Here is a 26,585-nt window from a genome sequence, read left to right as displayed (position 1 = left end):
TCCATCTTCGTCTTGCTCTTCCTACAGGTCTCTTACCATCAGGTTTCCCAACAACAATCCTGTAAACTCCTCTTTCCTCTCCCATTCGTGCCACATGGCCTGCCCACCTAATTAATACCCACACGAATTTTACTTTCTGTTTCACTGGTGCATACTTTTATCATACTAACAAGCTTCTTAGGTATTCCAAACTCTACTAATATATTATATAATTTATCTCTTTTGACCGAATCATATGCTTTTTTTTAAATCAATGAATAGCTGATGGACGTTTTGATTATATTCCCACTTTTTTTTCAAGTGTCTGTCTGATGTGAAAAATTTGATCTGTAGTTGATCTGTTACGTTTAAATCCACATTGATAATCACCTATAATTTCATTAGCATATGGGGTTAGTCTTGTTAAAAGAATGTTAGATAATAGTTTATGTTGTTGAGAGTAGAGAAATTCCACGGTAATTATTGCAATTCATTTTATCACGTTTTTTAAACACAGGAACAATTATTGATTCTTTCCACTGTTGAGGGATTTCTTCTTTATTCCATATTAAACAAATAAATTTATGAATTTGACATATTAACGAATTTACACCATATTTAATTAACTCAACTGATATTAAATCAATGCCAGGTGCTTTGTTATTCTTTAGCCTTTTAATAGCATCTTTAACTTCAGTCAAGTTGGGTTCTGGAACTAAAGGTTCTGCTGTGTGCACTTCATTTACTTCTGATTTATCTCCTACATGAACATTTAAAAAGTAATTAAAGTAGTTCTTCCATGTATTTAGAATATCGCTTGGGTCAGCTAGAAAATCACCGTCTTTATCTTTTATCAAGTTTACTTTAGGTTGCCACCCCTTTCTAAATTCATTTATACCTTTATATAAATCTCTGATATTTTTGTTTTTGCTGTTTGTTTCAATTTCGTTAATTTTGCTTCTCAAGTAATCTCTTTTTTTTTTACTTCTAAAGGTTCGGTTAACTTCTCGCTTTATTCTATTATAATTGCTTAGATTTGTATCATCAGAGTTGTTATCAATAATCAGCATAATATCACAGGCAGCAATTTTTCCGCTTTATATGCCAGAATGTCAAGTAAAGTGTAAATAATGCTTAGAATCCTTGCAGAAAAGTGCACGAAATAGTTTCACTGGATATATCTTCATAAGATTGCGAGTTATGAAAAAAAATTTAAGAATCAATTTTGTTCCTTTTTCAATTCTGAAGAAAAACTGTATATATAGACGTTTGTCAAAAACCACTCTGAAAGGAGTTATGATCGATTTTCTTTGTTTGTGCATGAAGCAGCAGCCATCTTGGATTTATAACGTCCGACAGGCCACATGCCACAATTGCAGGCAAAACATCTGGTAGTACATGATTGTGTACCACATTATAGTAACGCATCACCGGTAGTCAAATATTTCCTTCATTCAAAAACCCACGGGATTACACATTCCCGTGGACTATAAGTCAAAACCATATAATCTTTTTGGTGGAAGATAATTATCAACACTGTTATTTATGTCATGATCCATGTTTAAAAAAAAATCCCTTTAAAATCCGGTCTCTAGTGATAATCATATTACAGCATAGTCAAATTCACCAATCACCGTTTTATAGTTTGCCAATAACATTCATAGATGGCAGGACATCTGTTTCAATAATATAGTACATAAATTATTGGTAGCTATGTAGGAAATATTTCCTTAGTAAAACATATTTTCTGACTTTTTCCTTTATTAAAAGCTTATAAACAATGTGTACTTGGCTGCAACCTTTAGACTTAATTACTGCTAACTCTAGTTTCAAACTCTGTATTTATTAAGTATGTTTCTAAATAAGTGACAGTGACATAATCAATTTTTAATATTTGTGAAAATGAAATCTAAAGTCTCGATGGGTATAATCCAGTTATTTGAATAATCGAATTAGAATTGATTGTTAGAGAAAATAATATATGTGACTTTGTAGAAATGAGTAATTTTGAAGCAAATTATGGAATATGAATGATTTTTAAAGCGATTATGGATGATGAATGATGTTTAAAACGATTATGGAATATGAGTGATTTTGAAATGAATGAATCGATTGTGCTTGCGCATGTGCAGTGATCGAAACTATATAAGGAGCGGTTTGCTGGGATGAAATCATTCGAGTGGAAGCTCTTGGGCGACATGGCATTCTCTCTGTTACAATTTTTTAATCGCTCGGTGTCCATGGCCGACTCCCGTCGCCTCCCACTTACGGCTCTGAACTTGACGGTACTGAGAAGAGCACAGGCATTGGGAGCAAGAAAATTTTACGAAATGTATTTTTTTTATTTGCATAAAAATTGAAATCGAAGGGGGCAATTGCTCCAATGTGCCCCCTCTGCAGATGCCCTTGACCGTCAACGCTTGTCCTCCTTGCCCCTCTTAGAATTGACATCCGTCGAACGTTGTGGGGTCATTGCCCCCTCCCCCCGTGGTTGCGCCACTCGATGTTGTACTGTCAAGAGCACATCGCTTACAAGTGTGACAATCTACCGCGCTGTTACGTACTGAAACGTGTCGCCTCAGTGTTGGTCTCTCGATCTCTCCACTAAAGGTTCCAGGTTCGAGCCCAGGCACACGTGTGGATGTTCTCCACAATCTGTAAATCAGTTCCATGTAATCATACTCGTCGTCAAAATTGACCTAAATTCTGATGAAAACTACGTAAAGTAAATAACATTACAGGACCCAGCGGCGGTGTGTGGGTACAGTCCCTACCCCACTCTTTGCCATTTTTGACCCCGCACTATGATCTCTCAAGCCTTGAACACCAAGAGAAAGTGAACTATCACTGCCCCCCCCCCCCTGTGTTTGCACCCAATCACCGCTACTGACAAAACCCATAGTTGTGAAATCATACCGTATATTGCCTCTTTTTATTATATGACCGTGTACGACTGTGAAAGCGCGACAAAAAAAGGGGGAAAAATTGGCGATGAATTCTGGTAGTTTCAATAGGATCTTCGTTCATAGCTTGGGGACTTGATTCTACATGTGTATGCCTTGACGAGTTACAGAATTACGACCCGAGTACAAAAAAAGTGAAAAAAGGATTTTTTCTTTAAAATTTTTATTAGCCGACTACCCCCCCCCCCCCCACAACTGATTTTCTTCGGTTCAAAAACGTTAAGAGAAAAAATTCCGGCTTACTCCATCCGAATATAGTAGATTACGGAATCACAGAGCAATGTCAGTAGTGGTCTACAATCCCACCCACGCATGCAAAAGACAACAGATATCCACGTAAATTGCGACGAGGTGCACAAAAGAACCGCAGAAGAGCACACCGCGTAACAACCCAGACGCACCACTATAGTGCAACCTCAACTGACTGAAAGATAATCGTTCACTAACATTTAACCGCTGTTTCTCGTCCTTATTTCATTTTGACAATAGGTTGATTTCTCTCCTTAACTGCATGGCAAAAGAACCTTATGTACCTAATAGATTTGGACCATACGATTTGACTGATTCAAATCACTCGATTCGGCAACTGAATGAATCGAATACTCTATCTTTTCTGTAGCCGATTGAGGTAAACCGATTAATAGGTTACAATTCGGATACGGTCGGACAGTTTTAAATGTTCTCGGAATAATCGATGACTGAAAAAAAAGATCAAATATCTCGAATTATTAAAATAATCGAAATAATCGATTATGTTTAATCTGTGCTGTGCTGTGGTTGTGCTCTTGTACTATGATTTTACGAAGTACTTGGCTTTCAACTTTGTTTTCTACGTTAAGTAGCATATGACGTCAAGAGTTGGCGCGGACGGATGGACGGACATTGTTCTGTAGAAAGGAGTTGTTGATTTGCGCTTGGACTAACATTTCAAGGTTATAAGAATCCCAAGGAGTTCTATGAAGTCCTCGTACTCTAGGAATTTCCATAACTAATTCATTTTACTACACTGTATATCAACATTTTCTAATGAAAAATTTCAGTGCTTATACAGGATGTCCCATTTGCAACGTCCTAATTTCAAGTTGGGTTATTTAATATACGATTAAATTAACGTAATGCTGTTTTGTGCCAGGTGGTAAGATAACTCTTCACGTTTTGTGAGTCAAATGCAAAACCTGACTTATGACTATGGAGAGGAATTTTAGGTAAAAATATATTTTATTCTCTTGCTTCAGAAGTTTGCAACACTTGGCCGCCTTTTTTACTTCAAAGAGAGTCTTAAGAAGAGCGCAGGGGTAAAGTTGCCATTTCACGTAGTCAACATCCTCAAATCGTATACCCCATTAGGAAGCTACATCTGAATGAAGCATGATGTAAATATTTATTCCAACAACAGGGCATTGCAAAATATTTCCATTATTTTCACTCTTTTTACAGTAGTTTCTACATTTGATTTTTTTCTGTGGACATATTAGGGTGTGTCCAGCCACCTATGGCAACCAACTTGCGCACGACTATGCTCGTTCCACCTTTGACAATGAATCTTTCAGAACAAAAGACTCAACTTAATTAGTAACTGTTTTGAGGTTTACAGAAATGTCGACAGATGGCAGAACTCTACAAAGGAATCAAATTTTCACATAAACATTTTTCTCACCTTTTCTTTTCCTAGAAACGTATAAACGAAGTGCATTCTTCTGTATGCTTTATGCTTAATTATAGCTAGATGCAATATCGAACTATATTTTTTTTGTTCATTTTTAAATATGTAATATCGATACAACTTATTTAAGAATTTGGTACAAGATCATTCTTAACATTTTTGTAGTAGAAGCGTAGTATGGTTGTGATGTACTCGTTCTCTAATACACAAACTTGTAACTTCGTCGTGACCTTGTAATTAAAGGATCCAGTGTTCGATACCCAGTGGAGGCACATGTTGGTTGGGATTTCACTTTTAACTATACGTCCAGTCCCAATTGGTCTTACTGTGCATAATAGTGGACTTGAAACAACACTCAAGCACACTTGTAAAGCGAACTAGAGGCTTCAATAGAAATGGGGTCTACAGTGAACTAGTTATGGAGTGCTATACTGTGTTCCGGGAATCTCAGGAGCGAGCGAATGAAAGCAAGTCTCTGCACAAGTAGTGACTGCACCAATGAAAACGTGCGAGAAAACGGGATTGCATAGAGGAGGGAAGGAGCAGCGGCGTGTACTGCTCCGCTCCACCTACTCGCTCTCTCCCCTTCCCTACCCTTATGCTCAGCCTTGCTCCATAGCTTCCCAAGATAGGGTATAGGTTCTGAGCTAAGTAGCCCGAAACTTTAGGTATCATATGACGTTAAGAAATATCTTCTGTCAAATAAATACCAGGAAATTGTATATGACCGATGTACCAATTACCTTTTATCATTACCATCGGTCTTTCTCCACACTCCCCCAATATCTCATTTTTCTGCTCTCTGAGAGAATTACAGCCGTCTCAAACGAACCAGTATTCTTTCCTATGAAGCCCTGCATATATATTAGATCACAGCACCTACTTCGAGAGAAAGAAAGCAGTGTGTTACCGCAATAAACTCTGATATCCATCCAGTCCACATTCGGCTCATGTCACCATCAATTCACGTTCGGCTTGATGGTTGAAATTTAGAGAAGCAGGAGGCCAACGGTGAGACGCAGCTAATCACGGAACATCAGGCATTTTAAAATTTAAAACCCCCAACGAGACTCTCGCCCTCGTCCTGAACAACGATCCTCTGTTCTCGAGGGAGTAAGAAGCTGCCCAGACTCAGATTCAAACAACAGTTCTGCACATAACGTACTGGAGCAGACGACATAACTTCTGCGAGCGCGCCAGCCAGTCTACAGTTTTGACATTTCCTTGTCAATGTGACGGATATGAAAATTTGAACTACAACCCTGCCCGAAAATATCTCTTCGCCTCAGTGAAGTTTAGACAGCCACAGAACGCATAACTTTAACTAACTTTAACGAACTGTCCGAGCTGTGAGCAGTTAAAATTAATTATAGCGAGATACTTTTCGTTCTCCAAATCAACCCGCAAACAAGGTGTTATTGTGTTTCTGTGACACGCGATTATCGCTCTTCAGTGCAAACTTTAAGTCACGTGTGGGTGGAGCTATAGAAGACTGACCAATATCGAAAATAGATTCCACCCCGGTGGCAGCGTTACCCGAGAATTAAGGGTGAAACGACGATACATCGACAACAGTCTCAATACATCGCTCCAACCCTCCAGGAGGAAAAAAACTTTGCTCGAACAGTTTTTCGGTACATCGCTTGAACCCGTAAGAAGCTTGAACACAAGACTCCAAAAGAGACTTTCATCTTCACTTCAGTGCAAACAGTCGTGTGTTCTCTGATCTACAGTCAAACTTTATTGTTGATTAAGAAGTGCATCAGTATTAGTGTTTATGTGTACAGAACGTCGCAAGCGCGGCTCGCGACCATCTCTTGTCTTCACCGTGCATGATGGGACTGTCGACTTACTGCGACAGTCAGCTGTTATGGTAACGTATGTAGTGTGATGAGACGATGTAAGTATTTGGGCAGTCCATTAAATAAATTCTTTTCATATGTCTCAGTGTCCTAATTTCTTGCAATTACAATAATTGTGACTTCTGAACTTAGCTCGTGAATAAAGACCAGCGAATAAGGACTTGAATGGCCTTCTCCGCTGGCCGAATTACTGGCCGTTAACGTAACAAAACAATCCTATTTGATATTGTACACATGTCAGGTGTTGTGTTTATTTTTCAAGTTCTACTTTTAATGTTTACTGAACCATCCATGCCTAACGTCATCGAGATTCGAACCTACCATTTATTACTATCATATGTTAATTTAAAAAGACCGTGTAAAAGGTATGAAAACAAATATTTTGCTGTACGTTGGTATCAGTATACTTAATTGTCACGTAGAGTTTTGGCGCGATCTGTCCATCAGTTTGTTTACAGCTGTTCTTTAAGTTAGTCGACCTCAAGTGTTCTCAGCGATTTTAAATATGGATAAAAATATCAAAGTTCTTGCCCCAAGTTTTGTGTTGCCAACGAAATGTCTTGTGCTGAATCATTGAAAATGTTGGAGAAGGCCTACGATGAGTCGGCGTTATCGAAAACACGAGTGGTACAAAGCAATCAAAGAAGGACCTTCAACGTCTTCGAGTGACGAAAACATCGACGAAGTGCAAGAAAGGGTGATGGAAATTCAGCATTCAAGCTTAAGGGAGATGGCTCAGGATCTGGTCATGTCTCACGAATCCGTTCGCACCATATTAGTTGACGCTTTGAGTATGAGACGCGTCGCGGCACGGCTTGTTCCTCAATTTTCTTCAAAAAGAACATCGCGAACAGGTTGCAGACGACAAACTTGAACGATCCAATTCGGACCCTACATTCTAGGAACACATGGAACGTGGGTTTATGAGTTTGACATACAAACCAGCCAACAAGCTTCGGAATGGTGCTTCGATAACGAGCCGAAACCGAAAAAAACACGTCAAGTCGCTCGGAAATCAAAGTCATGTTTATTTATTTATTAAACACTACAGGCAAATGCCCAGTTACAGTGTTTTGAGGTTAACTGAGTTCAGTTTACATACATATTGACAAAACAAGTAATTAAGAAGTGGAAAGAGAAAACAAAGACAAGGAGAAAATAACTACGTATAAGACGGAACAGAATAATCATTACATAACAACAATATATAATACAAGGGTGGTATATCATAAAGTATACAACATATTTGGTTATAATGCTATTATATACAGGGTTCACATAATAAGTTTGCTTTTAGGTCTAAATAGATCAATGTCAGGGGTATTATTGGAGACTATATTGTACAACTCGCACATCCTCCTCATGGGATCCGTTTCAGCCATCCTGGTTCTACCGCGTGAAATTTTAAAGAGGTCATTTCTGGGTCTTAATTTTGAGTATGGAACGTAAAAGTTTATTTTTGCGAGAAGTGCGGAGGAGTCTATTTTTCCATTGACAAGTTTCGAAAGGAATGTTAACTGGTGGATCTGTCTTCTTTTTTCAAGGGACGGGACACTCAGCATGTTGCGTAAGATGTCACCCGAAGTGAATTTTGGATAAATGCCATCTAATTTATATACTAAATACCTTAAGAATTTATTTTGGAGTTTCTCTATTTTGTCGATTTCCTTTATAAATAACGGGCCCCAAATGACTGAGGCATATTCAAGTTTTGATCTGACAAATGTATAGTAAAGTAGCAAAAAGGTTTCTTTTTTCTTAAACTGGCTACCCATTCTCATCACAAATCCTAGGTTCCTGTGCGCTTCACTGAGGATGCGCGCAGTGTGTGTCTGGAAATTTAAAACTTTGTCAAATGTGACTCCAAGATCAGTTACAGTATTCTCTCTTAGGATTTCTACGTCGGAAATGTTATATGAATATTGGATGGGATGTTTATTACGTGTGAATGACACTACTTTGCATTTCTTGATATTGAGATTAACCTTGTTGTTCTTGCACCAATCAAGTACTTCGTTAAGTTCGTCTTGTAATTTCTTGCAGTCGTGATCACTTTTAATTTGTTTGAAAATTTTGACATCGTCAGCAAAGATGAATTTTTCGGAGTTTTTTAGTGCATCTGGTAAATCGTTAATGAAAATCAAGAACAGTAGGGGGCCTAGGTTCGAACCTTGGGGGACACCGGAGCTGGCTACGTAATAGGAGGACCTTAGTCCTTGGTGCATGACATATTGTCGTCTATTCTGTAAATATGAAGCAAGTAGTTTTATAAGTTGCGGGGAGAGGCAGATGTAAGCTAGTTTCTGAATTAAAGTATCGTGGTGTACCGTGTCGAAGGCCTTTGAAAAGTCCGTGTATATTACATCGACCTGTCCTTTATCGTCAATAGTTGACGCAACGTAATTTGTTAATTCGACGAGATTAGTCACAGTTGAACGGTTTTGTACAAATCCATGCTGGTGTGGAGAAAGGATAGGTTTGACATGCGAGTAAATATGATTATAAATTATTTGCTCAAAGAGTTTGGCTGGAGCTGACAGTTTCGCGATTGGTCTGTAGCTACTTACGTCTGTCTTATCTGCTGCTTTGGGGATTGCACAAATATCCGCCGTTTTCCAACTTGCGGGGAATTTTTCCGTTTTCAAGATTAAATTAAAGAGGGTGTGGAGAGGGAACTTGAGCGCCTCTGAGCAACCTTTAATAACGTGGGGGGGGGTGGGGATTAGGTCCGGTCCAGCTGCTCTTTTTGGTTTGAGTTTCTTGATGGCTTTTTCGATTTCTTTTAGGGAGATTTCCGGGATGCTTAAGAGACTAAGTTGGGATTTCGGGAGCGCGTTCGTATGTGTGGTTTCATAAGAGGATGGTTCCGCGGAAAAGACAGATTCGAAATATGTAGCATAAAGATTCTGGATGTTATTGTTACTAATAGGTTCACCATTGAGTTTGGTTGGTTGGGCTGGTGGATTCTTCCTTTGATTCTTAACTAAAGACCAAAATAGATTTGGGTCGCGAGTCAGATTATTTTCGCAGCTGTTAAGGTAGTTTTGGTAAGCTTTGTTAATTTCCGCTTTTAATTTCGTTGACTTGATCTTTATACCTTTTATAATATCTAGCGTGAACCAACATGGGTACTGATTACAATAAGTTGAGCGGGAGAATGGAACGCATTCATCAAATATACACTTAATTATTTCATAAAATTTGTCCACTGCAAGATCGATATCGTTGTATTTATGTAATTGTTCCCAGTTAGCCGATTTAAATTTGTGAAACATACTGACGAAATCAGCTTTCTTAAAATTGTATCGCTTAACACTCGAGTTGACGGTTTTGTTTGACTGTAGTGCTGTTATCCACTCGGAATTCCTTCCGAAGGGGCAAACAGTCAACAAACAATATTAGCTAGGTGTTATGAGGCGTTTGAGAGAGAATGTTCGCCGGAAAAGGCCAGATTTGTGTGCAACGTCCCACCACACTCTAAACACTTCAATTAGGAGGACGGCAAAAGTCTACCCATAAATGCTAACTTCTTACCAGTCGTTGAACACAGATTCTAGATATCTCAGGGCTTGCTGGGTAAAACGTGAACAACAGCTTTATATGTATACAGGGTGTTGCAAAATACCTGTTACAACGCTTGGGAGGTGATTCGACAAGTAAAAACAAGGAAAAAATGCCATGTGAAAAAATGTCGAAATGGCACCGTTTTCGAGTGACAGGCGTGCGAAAATCGCCTCACACCATGTTTATGGCACAATAACTCAAGAAGGAAGAAATATATCAATGTCGGATTAAAATAATACAAACAAAATCGTACCTAGCGAATACAATGGTGCATCAATTGAGGCCCAGTGTAAATTGCGCAAGGGGACTCTCAAAGAAAGTGGGGAATCCCCTGATGGAAAATATAGGTAATTTACTACTATTTTCTACATAATGTTGAGATCGGAATGTAGCCAGTAAAAAATGGCGACGTATGTCCACATGTCTCACTACTGCTGGGACACCATCCAAAAATGGAAAAAAATCCTGGAAAATCATAAAAAACGTTTTCAATCCCTTAATGTTGACACACTACTTTCCAGTACGAAAAACAAAAGTTAAACAATGGCCACATGTCGTCAAGCTGTACATACACTACAAGAGAGCTCCCCAAAGAAACTGGGTAATCCTCGAAGGAATGAAGACGGAGAATGGCGAGAAAACGCACACAATGGCATGTAACATTTCCAGTCACAGCACATCTGGAAGGGATTCCACTGAGAAGCGCACAACCTCCGCACATGCAGATCGACGGTATGAAGTACAGCGATATCCAGCATTTTCACTCGCACCTTTCACTAAAGGACACTATGCGGTGCTGATAGGGGCTCACAAACACCGTTATACTCAGAGACGTTGTTGAAAATGTCCGCCATTGACTTCAAGACAAAGATGGCATCGGCGAAGCACTGATTGTCTGGTACGCGCAAATATCTCTGGCATGTCACCAATTGTCCCAGCAGCGGCACTAACACGAGCAACAAGATCATCAGTACATTCCACAGGGGTTTTATACACACAAAGAAATCCAGTGATGTGAGGTTGGGGGAACGAGGTGGCCACGGTAAAAGTCCACCCCTGCCAATCCAACGATCGCCGAAAATATTGTTGAGTAAGGCCCTGGCTCCCCGGTCGAAATGTGCGGGGGCGCCGTCGTGTTCAAACCAGATACGTTGTCTACCTGCCAGTGGCACGTTTTCTAAAAGTTCAGGTAATACGTTAAGTAGAAACACCCGATACTTCCCACCACACAAAGTAGAAGGCAAAATGTACGGGCCTATCAAGTGGTCACCTACTACGCCACACCACACATTCACTGCGAACCTATGTTGATGATGGCGCACAATGATTGCATGCGGATTGTCCATATCCCAGGCGTGGCTGTTGTGGCTATTGAACATGCCGTCCCTGGTGAATATTGCCTCATCGGTCCACAAAACTCTTGTTGGGGAAATCTGGAATGGCAAGAGTTTGTTGCACGTACCATTGGCAGAAATCCATGCGTAGGGGAAAGTCCGTGGGCAGTATGTGGTGCACCTTATGCAATTTGTATGGGTGCAATCCCTCCTCCTGAAGAACGCGGAACACATTGCTATGGTGGGTTTGTTGAGTACGAGCAATGACACGTGTGCTGGTGTCAGGACGGTCTCGTATCGCGTCCAACACGTCCTCTTAAAATTGCACGGTGGCACAGTGAGGGGTCTTCCACAATCCCACCTACGGGGTAGTAGAGATCCAGTTTCACGCAGTCGAGCATCAAGTCTTTGAAAGAGTGCATGTGCTGGTAACCGCCTATTGGGAAAACGTTCTTGATACGAACGCCGTGCTTCACGGCTGTTTCGGTTTGCCTCTACATAAACGAGATGCATATCAGCAAGCTCGTGGGTAGAGTACTCCACCATTCTCCTGTTCGAGAACTGCCCAGCAACAGGGGCACTTTCCCTCCGAGTGACGGATCACAACTACCGTGATTAGCACCCACGTAATGTCACACAGGTGTCCACGCAGTTGTTGCAAACCGAGAAAGAACACGGGAATACGTACTCTACGTACAATATTCCTTGGCGCAATTCAACCATACACACACGCCAGACTAAACTCCACGCTGCGAGACGCAGAACAAGACAGGAAAACAACGGTCGACTACACTCTCTACGTAGTATCCACCAACACTAATACGTAACAGGTGACCTACACTCACAGCGCCTCTAGTGGGGCTTTCTGTATCAATTAGCTGAAATCAATCTGAGCGTAATTTGACGGCATAGCGTCATTTTCGAGTGAATTTCCTATGTCCCGAGTGTGGGACGGTGCCCCAGCAGTAGTGGGACATGTGGACATACGTCGTCATTTTTTACTGCCTACATTCCGATCTCAACATTATGTAGAAAATAGTAGTAAATTTCCTATATTTTCCATCAGGGGATTCCCCACTTTCTTTGAGAGTCCCCTTGCGCAATTTACAATGGGCCTCAATTGCTGCACCATTGTATTCGCCAGGCACGACTTTCTTTGTATTCTTTTAATCCGACATTGATATCTTTCTTCCTTCTTGAGTTATTGTGCTTTACACATGGTGTGAGGCGATTTTCGCACGCCTGTCGCTCGCAAACGGTGCCGATTTCGACATTTTTTCACATGGCATTTTTTCCTTGTATTTACTTATCGAATCACCTCCCAAGCGTTGTAACAGGTATTTTGCAACACCCTGTATATATGTTTATTATAAACTTATCGTAAGAAAGTCTGTTAGCACACTAGTCTTTAACCTTTATCACTTAAGTGCATTTACATTTACCATACACGTGCATTCACCACTTCTGGATTCAAAAGGGGGGAAGGGACCATTCAATTTATTCCTCGCAGTGAGGCGCCAGGGGGAGTATAGGGACCTAATTTTATTTAGGGCGCTGTTCGCTGCTGACGTCACGAACTCCCCTGTAAGAGAAAGTAGTATGTGCGCGGTGCCCCCAACCACAGCTAGGAACTGGCCGTAGCCAGCCGGCACCTCCGACAAGCGGGCGCTGGGTAAAGGATGCCGCGACACCCCCGGCGTTAGCTAGGAATCGGCAAGCCGACCGGTGTCTCCTGTACAAGGGCGGCAGGTTAGGAAGGAGGTCTAGTTGCTCCTAGACAAGCCAGGCAGGTAGAACCTGGCACCTAGACAGGGTAGTTAGGTTGCTGCTAGGCTCTTCTTCTTCTTTCTTCCTCCTTCCTTCCTTCCTTCTGGGATGGCTGCTAGGCTTCTGGCTGGATGGCCGTGTTTTTCCCAAGATGTTTGCCAGTTGACATCCGGGAGCCAACTGAGCTCCGGTCTCGCTGTGCTGGGTTTTATACTCGCGGTGGCGCATGGGTGGTGAAAATTTTTACTACAAGTACGCGTTGCTAACTCATTTTTTTACATATTGCAACCTTCGTACTGAGAAATATCAAGGTTTTGACATTGAGAAATCACTAGTGGTAAAATCACTAGATGCACGTGACAATATAAACTAAAACTGTGTGCATTCAGATAATACAATTAATAATGAGCCTCGCAGGACTCTGCTATTCTAAACAACACGTTGAACAATGTAAATGACAATAATTGATAACATTAAAAAGAATATAGCGACCACGCAGGGTCTAATAATGAGTGAAGCTCGTAAACGTAGAGGTGGAACCGTTAACGTTTTCAGAATACATTTAAACTAGAAGCGTACGCCTCACAGGGACATTCCGCTTAACTCTTTCATCAGATTAAAAAGAATATAGTGACCACGCAAGGTCTAATAATAATTAAATGGCGACCAAACAGGGTCGTTACATGTGGAAGAACAATTCTTCGGTTTTGCTCCACGATAATGCACCGTCCCACACATCGATCCTTGTACGTGAAGTTTTGACCAAAAACTCAACGAATGTCATCGATCAAGCACCATATTCGCCAGATATGGCTCCGTGTAACTTTTTCTTGTTCCCCAAACTCAAATTAACACTTCGTGGAAGACGTTTTGAGTTCATTGAAGCCATAAAACAAAATTCGCAGAAGGAATTGAAGGCCATACCGGAAAGTGCCTATAAGAAGTGTTTCGATATTTTGAAGGCGACAAAAAAAATGAATGATTAAACCAATATTTTGAGTTTTTTGAACAATTCCCGGTATTTATTTGACAGAGCATTAGTTCAGACGGAAGCTATATTCTAGTAAGGAGTTGCTGACTTGTACAGGCACTAATATTTCAAAGTTGAAACACCACACCGATGTTCTGTGAGGTTCTAGAAACTTTGTTATAGTAATGGTGTTGAAGTTTGAAGAGGAACCCCTCATGCCACAAACGGTCAAAGGCCTTCTCTACATCCAAGAACACTGCCAAAGATTTAAATTTCAATGTTGCAGTGTTATCCGCTGAGTCACAGAACTATGCAGCAGACATTTTGAAAGTTAGGCAGCAGCTGCTCAAGTCTCTCAGTGTGTTCGCCAGTAGACGCTAGAAGATTTTTCTGTGATGACTCAGTAGGTTTATCGGTCTCTAATTGGTGGAGGATAGAGATAGTTCTATAGTGGACTAGTGCGGGTTCTTTCCACTCCTAGCATTGGAGGAACCATTGCAGTCTCCCATTGCTACGGGAAAGAGCCTTGATGAAGGATAATGTTGATGATACGCTTCAGATAATCCACCATATTCCTGGTGGCAGAGTTCGGTTGGAGATACCTGATCGATGCCTGGTGCACTGTGAATGTTGAGGATGGACATCACCTTAGCGAACTGTCTAGGTGTGATGAGAACAGGGGCCTCATGTAGTGGATCTTCGGGGTATGCCTGTGCCCAGGTGACATCATCGTACGGCTAAAATTGGGCGACATTTGTTCTTCGTAGATGGTCGCAAAGTCCTCTACTTGCTACCTCGGGTAGCCTGGTCCAAAATTAAAAGAATTCAGTCTCTTTACGGAAAAGCAAGTCACCCCTCAGTTGGGTGCCAATGGACATAAAAACGGCCAACGCATGTTTTGGATCCCGAGAAGTATTTTCCGGCCGTGCCCAAGGCGTTTTTGTTTTTCCCATAAGGATAATACGCCTAGAATATTGCCTTCCCCACCAAACATGCTCTTTGACCCTAAAAGGAACTGATGACTATTAATTATTATTATTATAAACTTCAGCACTTGCGTGTAGTCAATTTCCACAAATCGTATCCACTATTACGAAACTACTTTTGGATGAAACATGATGTAAATATTTGTTCCAATTAGTACACTGCAAATTTCACGCTTTGGAAAAGCACCCCAATTCTTTATTCTGAAATGCAAATTCAAGTAAACATTTTTACGAAAAGTTACATTAAGCAAATTCGCAAGTAATCTTATCTACAAGAGTAGCTGCACATTCAGCACCGGTATCAGATGTCCTTCTCTGACAGTATCGTCCACATGTCAGATAAAAGCTTGAATGTGTTCGAACTTTACATCCACCTACGACAAGATAATCTTGATTTCGACAGATGTTATAAATACAATTACCTTTCCTCCCCACTACTGAACCTATAATTATATAGTATAAAAATACATAGGAGCATACCTAGAACATTAATAATGTTGTGTTGGGCGGAAAACTGCTACGCTGTTTTAAAATATGCAAGAACAATATTATAAGTATAACAGTAATTTAACATCGCCAAAACTTCTACAGCCAGTAATAATAATAATATTCTGAGTGATATTGTTTATTTTTTTATTTTTTTTTGCAACGTAATAAATAGCAAATTGTGCACCACATGAAGGGTAGGATACAGATCTGGCTCCACCCATGGCAAGGATTAATCTTACAAAGTTGAATAATCAAATTCAGTCGGGTCTCCCCGATGCTATAGTGATAGCTTCGTCACCTTGTAATCAAGGGGTCCCGAGATCAATACCTGGTGGAGGCACATAGTGTTTCGGATCCTACTCTAAACTGTAGGTCCAGTCTTAATTAGCCTTTCTGTGCATTAAAGTAGACTTAAGATACGAAAGAAATTCACTCATCACAATCTCGTAGTTTACAAATTATACATATAGGTGGCACTTCTTCTCGCTTTCAATATTGTATGTGTTTCAACTATTGCTTCCTAATTGGGAAACGTATTTAAGTATAAAATAAGTTTTAATTCATTTCTTAATTAAAAGTTCTGAAACAAAGTGTATTTTGATGCAACATTTAGATTAAGTTCTAGCTATTTGTTGCGTCGAACTGTGTATTTATTAAATTTTCTTTTTATGAAATATCTGCGATATGATTGGTATTTATGAAAAACTGCTAATAGTTATATGTAAGCGATTTTTGCAAGAGCTCATTATGGCCATGCTGTGATCATGCTCTCATGCACAAACTTAAACGTCTATTAGATGCTTTAATATCAAAGGGGGTCTACTATGAACTAGTTACGAAGCACTAGAGTCTGAGCTAAAAATGTCTGCTACGTTCAGTATTTTATGATATCAAATGTAAATTCCTCTAGTACGGATATGCTGACTTAAACTGCCTCTAACATTTCTAGGTTGTAATACCGCACCGGTGTTCTATGAGATCCTAGAATCCTAGGAATGTCCTGGACTGTATTTTTCATGAGAGGTCTATTGATATCTCATACATCGTGATTCGTATGCATTCAGCTATAATATTCAACTCGAAGATAGAGTTATCACTGAAGATCAATACTTGCTAATGGACAAAATTCAGTGTGTGTACAGGGTGTCCCATGTGAGACGTCCTAATTTCAAATTGGCGTAATAAATTAAAGTGCGATACTTTACGTGTCAGAGGGAAAGATAATTGTTCACGGTGTGTGATTGTGGAGTATGACCTGGTGGCCCTAGCTCGCTATCTGCCTGATGACAAGTCAGCAAGTAAGAAAGTGAATGACCCCGACTTCCGGTAAGTGGTGAACGAAATAGGAACGAGTTGGAGGGGAGGGAGGGGGCAACGTTAGTGCTACAGCGCAGAAGGAATATCTTGGCAGTGACGTCATCTCCCACCTTCACCTCTCCTTCCAGAAGCGAAGCCTCATTCGCTAGAGCGGACGACAAGGTGACGTGCAAACCAATCGAAATCATTCCGAGATGGGAGATGCAGCCGTGCAAACCCCCACACTGCTACATTAGTCTAACAAACGGCAGCTACGAGCGAGGGATTGCAGGCTAGTTAGCGAGGTTTTTTTTGCTGGTTTTGTCATTGTTGTACAATAAGCAGTGGCGTAAAGAAAGGTAAGTCCTTGCACAGCGATGCAAGAGAAATAGTTTTCAATGTGTATAAGTACTTTGATTTCGATCAAAACAAAACCACAGCTGTTCACAGAACGTCCGTAGCGACAGCGAGCGGGAAACCTTTTTCAACGGCGGGCAAAAACCAAAGTAAGTAGGACCGAACGCCCAGCAACGTGTCACAAATCTGGAATTTTTGATGAAGCAATGGAGCGCCGAACAATCCATAAACTGATGGACGAACTGCAAGAAAATATTAATTTTAAGGGTTCACGTTGGTCGTTGCGTATGATCATAAGAAAATTATGGTTCAGATTTAAAAAGCATAGCATAAGGAGCAGGAAGCTACTCCTTGAACGAAACAGCATCGTTGCGTTGAGGGCGGCGATCATTTTTGCGTGAAGTTAAAGAACTGCGCAGAGAGCAAACCGCCGGTCTTTCATTTACATGGATGAAAGATTCGTGAACACACACCACACTGTCACCAAAGTTTGGCTGGATTACAAAGATTCGGGGGTGGGTGTTAAAAGTGACTACAGGAAAGGGTCCCAGGTTTATTATTGTGCATGCCGGTGGTGAAAGTGGATTTGTGGAGGGGGCGAAGTTAGTGTTCCTTTCAAAAACAACTTCTGGGGACTATCATGGGGAGATGAACACTAACAATTTTATGTTGTGGTTCGACGAACAGCTTCTTCTCAATCAGCCCCCAAACTCTGTTATTGTGTGTGACAATGCTCCGTACCACAACAAATTAGTGGTTAATCCCAACATCAAACAGCAGGAAGGATGAAATGAAGTCGTGGCTGTCATCTCACAATATTGCTCATGCAGAAGGTTTGCTGAAAGCCGAATTATATGAAATAATTAAAATAAACATCTAACAGTGCTAACATTAAATTGAAGATTGGTAGTTTCCACCGCGATCTTTACTGCTCGTACTCTTACTCGTGCCATGATTCCTTTCATAGTAGTTGGAAACGCTGACTTAGCAGGGAGTGACGTCACTGCCAGGTTATTCCTTCCCGGTTGTAGTTGTGAGTTGGAGGCTGCTATTCACCAATTTAATGTCAGCTAGTGCGGCCTTAGAGGAGGTGACTCCAGCTGTATTGATCAAACTTCTCCAGAAAACAACAGTTCACAATCTAGTTTCGAATTACCCGTCATTTGAGCGAGCAGAGTAACTCGGGGATGATTACAGAGATTCCCTTGCATTCTCCTTTATGGAGACGCGTAATCGATAACCCTCCCCACACATATGCTTTCATTTTCAGCAGATGACGACAACTCATACACTTGTTCATGAAAGGCATAGTACTTTGGAAGAAGTACAAACGTTTGGCACTGATCCAACTCCAACTTCAAACAATCTTAACAAAGGCACATGGGGCATCAACAAGCAGAACCTAAGTAGTATCTGAACGCGCCAGTGGCTGTTTGTGCCCTCGGGCGTTTAATATTCGCAATTCATTTGCACGTACTTATAACTAATTTGCACGGGTTTTAATTAATTCGCATGTACTTAGAATTCATTAGCAAGTATTTAGAATACTTTACATTTATGTATTTGCATGTTTATAACTTTTTATGAATATATATTTATTTATTTTATGAAAAATATGTATATAAAAGGTAATTAGAGGTACTAAACGCTATGCATATGTTTTTATATTCATTACTGCAAAGTATGTAATGTATAAATCGATAATAATTAATGTTTATAGTATTGAAAATAAGTTTTCTATGGTTTATGAACAGCTATGAACGGTGGTAATGGGTGTAGGTACAGGTCCAATTACGAAAGAAGACGGTCCCGGTACTCGAACCCACGATATGTAATATTATTAATTAGTACTATGTAATAATGTTATATGGTATGAAACACGGTGGTGCAACACGCTAGACAGAAGACGGTGAACTCCGCGCTCCGCGCTGAGGGTAGACGAGAAAGGAATTTGGGAGATGTGCGGTCAAGGTCAAATGACGTCACAACGTCAGGACAAAGAAGGAACCCGATTGACCAATCAGAGAACGCGTCGGTAGATTTTCAGAACCGGTTTTTTCAAGGTTAACTAGTACGCAAGAACAGGGGAAAGCTATGCAATACTGTAGGGCAGGGGAGGGATTGAACCAGACAACAAAGGATGTCTGGAAATGCGCAGCAAGGGTTAAATCTCTGAAGCTATGCGGTTTCCGCCGCCAATTAATATTCCGCTCAGGTTTGCCTCCAAGGCACAGGACGCTTTAGCGCAGGTTTCAGGGTAGAGCGCTTGCATGTTAGAACAGGTTTCTGTCAAAGTAGCCCAAGATTACCGAGAACACAAGAAAAAAGGATTTTGGGTTACCCAATTAGATAGGAGCGAGAATTTTACTCTGAACAAGGAGAACGAAGCGTAAGGGTTTTATATCTGTACTAGGAAGAAGGGAGAGCTATCAGGGACTGGCCATACAGTTTTCACTATGTGCTTTTATCACGGGATATCGAATCTAGGACCATTTGATTATTGATTTAGGTAGTAAATTTATGTTACTGTGTGCTATTTAATATAATATTGAACTTATTTTTTACCAAACTTTGACTTTATGTCAAACATTTTCACAGCTTATTTTTATTTTTACAAAAATAACACTATTTGTACTATTCAGGCAACATTTTTTCATTAAATTTTGGATTCACAAAGACATTTTTTTCAACTTTTAACTTATTATTTTACAATTTTATGTTAATTTTTTACCAAAATAACACTATTTGTACTATTCAGGCAACATTTTTTCATTAAATTTTGGACTCGCAAAGACATTTTTTTCAACTTTTAACTTATTATTTTACAACTTTAAGTTAATTTTTTACCAAAATAACACTATTTGTACTATTCAAGCAACATTTTTTATTAAATTTTGCACTCACAAAAAACATTTTTTCAACTTTTAACTTATTATTTTACAACTTTAAGTTAATTTTTTACCAAAATAACACTATTTGTACTATTCAAGCAACATTTTTTATTAAATTTTGCACTCACAAAAAACATTTTTTCAATTTTTAACTTATTATTTTACAATTTTATGTTAATTTTTTTACCAAAATAACACTATTTGTACTATTCAGGCAACATTTTTTATTAAATTTTGGACTCACAAAGACATTTTTTACAACTTTTTAACTTATTATTTAAAATTTTGTACCTATTTTTAACCTAAATAACACTATTTATACTATTAAGGAAAGACTTTTAGTTATATTTTCGACACACAAAGTGTGTGTTCTCAACTTCTATCTGTTTATTTCACAAGTTTAGGCTTATTATTATTCAAATAACACAATTCAATCTGTTCAGGAAAGACTTTTAGTTACATTTTCGACACACAAAGCGTGTGTTCTCAACTTCTATCTGTTTATTTCACAAGTTTAGGCTTATTATTACCAAAATAACACTATTTATACTATTAAGGAAAGACTTTTAGTTATATTTTCGACACACAAAGTGTGTGTTCTCAACTTCTATCTGTTTATTTCACAAGTTTAGGCTTATTATTACCAATATAATACAATTCAATCTGTTCAGGAAAGACTTTCAGTCGCATTTTCGACACACAAAGTGTGTGTTCTCAACTTCTATCTGTTTATTTCACAAGTTTAGGCTTATTATTACTCAAATGACACTATTTGAACGTGTTTTTTATTACATTTTGGACTCTCAAAGACACACACACACACACACAGAGAGAGAGAGAGAGAGAGAGAGAGAGAGAGAGAGAAAGAGAGAGAGAGAGAGAGAGAGAGAGAGAGAGAGAGAAAGAGAGATTTTTTCCAACTTTACAGGATTATTCTCTAGTTTACTCAAATAACACAATTTAGATGTGTTTTGAATTATATTTTGGATGCAAAAGTATGTTTTGACAAGTTCTACCCTTTTATTTTACAAGTTTAGGCTTATTATTACTCAAATAACACAATTTAATCCAGCCAGGAAGGATTTGTTATTATATTTTGGATGCACAAAGAGATGTTTTCAACTTTTTTACTGATTTTTTTTTGCAGGGTATGTATTAATTTTTATTTATTTTGTTTTGTATCATATATACATTTACAAATTTATAACTTAGAGTTTAGTATTTATTTAATTTTTTTCAAAAACACTAAAAAAAAGTACTTTTAGCTAAAATGTAAGCCACAGAATATATTATTATTATTATTATTATTATTATTATTATTATGGTTTACTGATTTCCACTATGCTATTTTTGGTTCTGTATTTCTATATGTATTTATTTAGGGCAGGTTACGCCTGCCACGTAGGAAAGTTTGTTTATTTTAGAGTTTGCTGAGTATTTTGTTACTACTAGGTAAAAGTTTTCTAAATATACCAGATAGAGTTCTATATACTTTTGTTTTTGCTATTTTGGAGATGATGCGATCAGCACCACTCTCCATCTGCTTTTTATTTTATGTACCCAATATTATTTTGAGGCTTAGTGAATTCTAGAGCCTATTTATGCAGGAGAGAGGGCTTGAAAATTTTGATCTCAGACAACCCACAACTATTTGTCAGAGTATTTTAAAGGATATTTTATACTTATTATGTGCCACTAGAATATCAAAGCTTGCTTAATTTTTATGTCTGTAACGCATTTATTGTATTTCTAGCTAAGGCTTACTGGATAAAGTACACGAAATGTTTAACATTTCAACTATTTGCTTTTATACGAGGGCAATTTTTTAGTGTAACGAAAATTATGATGTGTCTATGAGGTCTGAAACCCCTTTACCGAGGGTCCATATTTGGACGCTTACTAATATTGTTTTTTCCCCTTACATATAACAATTTAACAATATAATTACAATACGAAGTTAACAGACGGCTTAGGGGCCTAGTTCCACTTTCCAAACTTTTTTACTATTCTAGAAGAATTATTTAGCTTTATAGCCTTTTTCAAGGTATTTTTGAAGTATTACTGGCTTCTTTGGGTGCATCAACACTTGGGTTATTTCTATTTGGTTTATTATACGAGGCTACAATCACTATCTGAACACTGAAATTCTCAGATTGAAACTTAAAGCTTAGGCTGTAACTAGGGACTTAGTATGTATATCGACAATTTATAGGACAACACGAACCTTACAAAGGATTATAGGTGACGTAGGACCACACGCCAGAGCTTTGTTAATCTGCAAGAAGCAGTTGCAACTAATGCTATGAGGATATAATGTTGATTTTTTACTGTTTCACAAGAATGCTATTTTTTACACAACCAATATTTGCTTTTTCAAGTAACTACATGTACCAGAAGCACACATGCCAACACTAACTAGATTTTGATTTATACTATCTCAGGTGCTAAATGTATCAAGAACACTGATTGTATATATTTTTGAGAATCCAACTATATCAGGATTTTTCTATGTAAGTATATTTTTATTGACTGGCTTATTTAACAGATCAAACAGAAAGACTGCAAAATTCATTAAATGTAGTTCTATAGTATAGGTGGTTTCAGAGATATAAAAAGAACAAATATAAGATTTCGCTTTTTTTGCTTCTGAGGCTAATCGCGACGCTAAGGGTAAATGGCCAGGAAATGTAACGGAGGAGAAACAATCCCAAAAGTTATGGGCTGCATGTAAGTTAATACCACAGAGATATTACAGTAGGTGGAGGTTCTACCACCAGAACTTTTCTATCATAATAATTATGGTTATGCTGTACTGTTAGCTAAAGATGCTGATATTTGAGAAACTTAAAAGCTTATTTGCAAAATTTTAGATAAATAATAATCTGTTAGACTGTAAACATATTTTATATCCATTCTGCAAAAGATCCGATGACAAAATTTAAAAATTGTTATCGTCCAGACAGGGACTCGAACCCTGGACAGATAGGTTAAAAGCCTAACGCTATACCAACTAAGCTATCTGGGCACAAGGTATTCTTTTTTTGAAAAGTTAGTTATTTTAAGAAATATATTGAAACACTTGAGAACACTTTTGGTCTGGTTCGACAGACAAGGAGACAACATTTCTAAATTTTTACAGACTGGGTGTATTTTTCCACTATAGAGGCCTTCACTATATGTAATTCGAAACGCTAAAGTTCAGCTAGCTTCCAAAATTGAGGTAAAGATTGTGTTTGGCGAGATTAACAAGTTACAATTATATCCAGTTACGGACAAATAAAGCTAAAACTCTTAGATTTACTGTACTAGCCAAGTTTTAGTAATATTTTCTGCACTTTAGTACAAATACCAAAGAAATAGGTATATTTTATTTATAATTTGACAAAATGTACTAGTATTTAATTTACAAAGTTAGGTAAAAAGCAGTATTTTTTTAAAAATATTGTTACTGCCTTCAAATTTTATGTTATTTAGCCACTAACAACTGATTTACACTGTTTGGAATTCTTTAAATAGGAAAAGAAGGAATTATTTGTTTATTATTTTTACTTTATATTTATATTTATTTAAGAAAACAATTCTACAGTTTAACTTAATTTTAACAAATTGTTACTAATTTATATATCAAAGTTATGTTATTTAGAGTGTATGAAGGCGTATAAAGTTAATATTTGTACTTATCAGTTCAACTAACAATTATATTTTACACACAAAAGATAATGTTTACAGTTAAATTACTTGAATCAGAGAATAATATTTTACAGTAATTGATTCATTCACCACTAGTCAGTACTTTTATGCATCAGAAAGTTTTCTTAATTTTCTAGTACGCATGCTATTTTGGGCTATTCTTAAAATGTATTTCTAGGGCAAACTGGTTTAATTTTCTGCTTATAATGCAAAGTTGACAGTTTTCGCACAATGCATTGTACATTTGTTATATTCTCTACTTACAATCCAAATATTATGCTTATTTAATGTATAACTAACTAACTCTCTAGACTTCTTAAACCCGAATGTTCATGGCTGCAGCAACTCATGCCTTTCATCTGTCCCTGTCCTGAGCAAGATCTATATACTTTTTTCCTTCCCTACCAATTTCCTTTAGGTCCATCTCTATATTATCCCTTCATCTTTGTTTTGGTCTTCCTATTGGTCTTTTTACCATCAGGTTTCCCAACAAGAATCCTGTATACTCTTTTTTCCTCTCCCATTCGTACCACATGATCTACACACCTAAGTCTTCTTGATTTAATTATTCTAATAATATCTGGACATGAATACAAATTATGTACTTCTAAATTATGTAATCTTCTCCACTCATCTGCCTCCTCATCTGTTTTAGGCCCAAATATTTTCCTAAGGATCTTATTTTCAAATATTCTCAATTTATGTTCCTAGCTTATACTGTAGTTATTATATCTTTTTCTATCAGCTTATTTTGAAATTAATATTATTAGGTATAGTCTTTGATTTATAACTATATTGCTTTTTTTTTATCAATTTATCTAAGAGTACACACAGACAAACACATGTGTACACACTTTTATGTACATAGATATGCCTTTTTCAATATTTTAGTATGAAGATTGCACTTTAGCTATTCAAGCAAGGGTAGGAAAGGTAGGATTTCTGAGAATTTGATGCAGGATTTTGTTGTCCAAGTATAGATGAGAACTGAGCTGAGAGACTGTTTTGAACCTTTTCATGAGAGTTTGCATGTGAACTGTATTCAAATTGACCACTATTGACTGTGCATGCTTCTAAGTTTTGCTGTTATTTTACATCAAGTCTGTGAGACTGCAGACAGTTTTCACTTTTCAAGTAGTTTTTATTGATTGTATTTGTATATGTTTTGGGAACTTATCAGTTTTATGTTATGAGGCAGTTTGTTGTAGAATATTTTTACCTGATTGCTTTGAGATATTGAGTGTCTGCTGTTTTACTTGTAATTATTTTCCTTCTTGTGTTTTGTATTTGACTATATTTTGTCCAAGTTCGTAGTATTTAGAATAATTGTTATTGACTTGTAGATGTAGGGAGTAATAATCCTTTGCAAGATGCCCTATACTTGTCTGAACATTATTCTTAGTGTTCACTTTTGAAGCCTTAGTATTCTGGTAGTATTATTAATGTAGAGGTAAATTAGGCTGAAATGTAGGCATTTTTCTGATACATTATACTCACTTAGTTGTTTCAGCAGGTAGAAGTTGCATGATGGTTTACTGCTGATGATGTTAATTTGCTCTTCGTATGTACTACGTATGATGTAGCTTACTTGAGTAACTGGAATTTTCTACTGAAAAAAGGATTGCTTGTCTATTTTATTCCTATGTTGTTGAGTTTGTCCATAAGCAAGCCATGTTTTTACTCTATTCTATGCCTTGGAAGAATCTAGATATATTGTGTTTGCAGTTTTATGCTTCTCTAAGGTTTCAGCTATGTAGTTTTTTAAACTGTGCTATGGGTGTGACTATTGATTTCTCTTTCTGGATGCCATGTTGGTTTCTGTGTATTCCTCTTGCTGCTTGAATTTGACTTAGGTTGTTTGCTTTTTTTCTTAGATCTTTATATGTTTATTTGTTCAGTATTTTTTATTTTTTTGAATTTTAATTATTTTAATTTTACATTAACTAACATATTTTACTTTAACAACAAAATAATTTACTCTAGTAAAAAAAAAACTTCTACTAACAAAAATGTACTATTATAACTTTTAATTTAAGAAAATTGTATTTTTAAAGCTTTAACTTTGAAAAATTGATGTTTAATTACTTTAATTTTACATTAATTTACAAATTTTACATTAACAACAAAATAATTTGCCCTAGTACAAAAACTTCTAGTAACAAAAAATGTACTATTATAACTTTTAATATTAGAAAATTGTATTTTTAAAACTTTAACTTTGAAAAATTGAATTTTAACACACTTTGATTTTAACAATGTACTTTGAATTTTTTATGTAAAAGAATATTTAAAAAATAAAAAATACTGAACAAATAAACAAATAAAGATCTAAGAAAAAAAGCAAACAACCTAAGTCAAATTCAAGCAGCAAGTGGAATACACAGAAACCAACATGGCATCCAGAAAGAGAAATCAATAGTCACACCCATAGCACAGTTTAAAAAACTACATAGCTGAAACCTTAGAGAAGCATAAAACTGCAAACACAATATATCTAGATTCTTCCAAGGCATAGAATAGAGTAAAAACATGGCTTGCTTATGGACAAACTCAACAACATAGGAATAAAATAGACAAGCAATCCTTTTTTCAGTAGAAAATTCCAGTTACTCAAGTAAGCTACATCATACGTAGTACATACGAAGAGCAAATTAACATCATCAGCAGTAAACCATCATGCAACTTCTACCTGCTGAAACAACTAAGTGAGTATAATGTATCAGAAAAATGCCTACATTTCAGCCTAATTTACCTCTACATTAATAATACTACCA

Source organism: Lepisma saccharinum, chromosome 13 (genome assembly GCF_977018435.1).
Source record: "Lepisma saccharinum chromosome 13, izLepSacc3.1, whole genome shotgun sequence".
NCBI lineage: Eukaryota > Metazoa > Arthropoda > Insecta > Zygentoma > Lepismatidae > Lepisma > Lepisma saccharinum.
Note: the sequence above shows the minus strand (reverse complement) of the source record.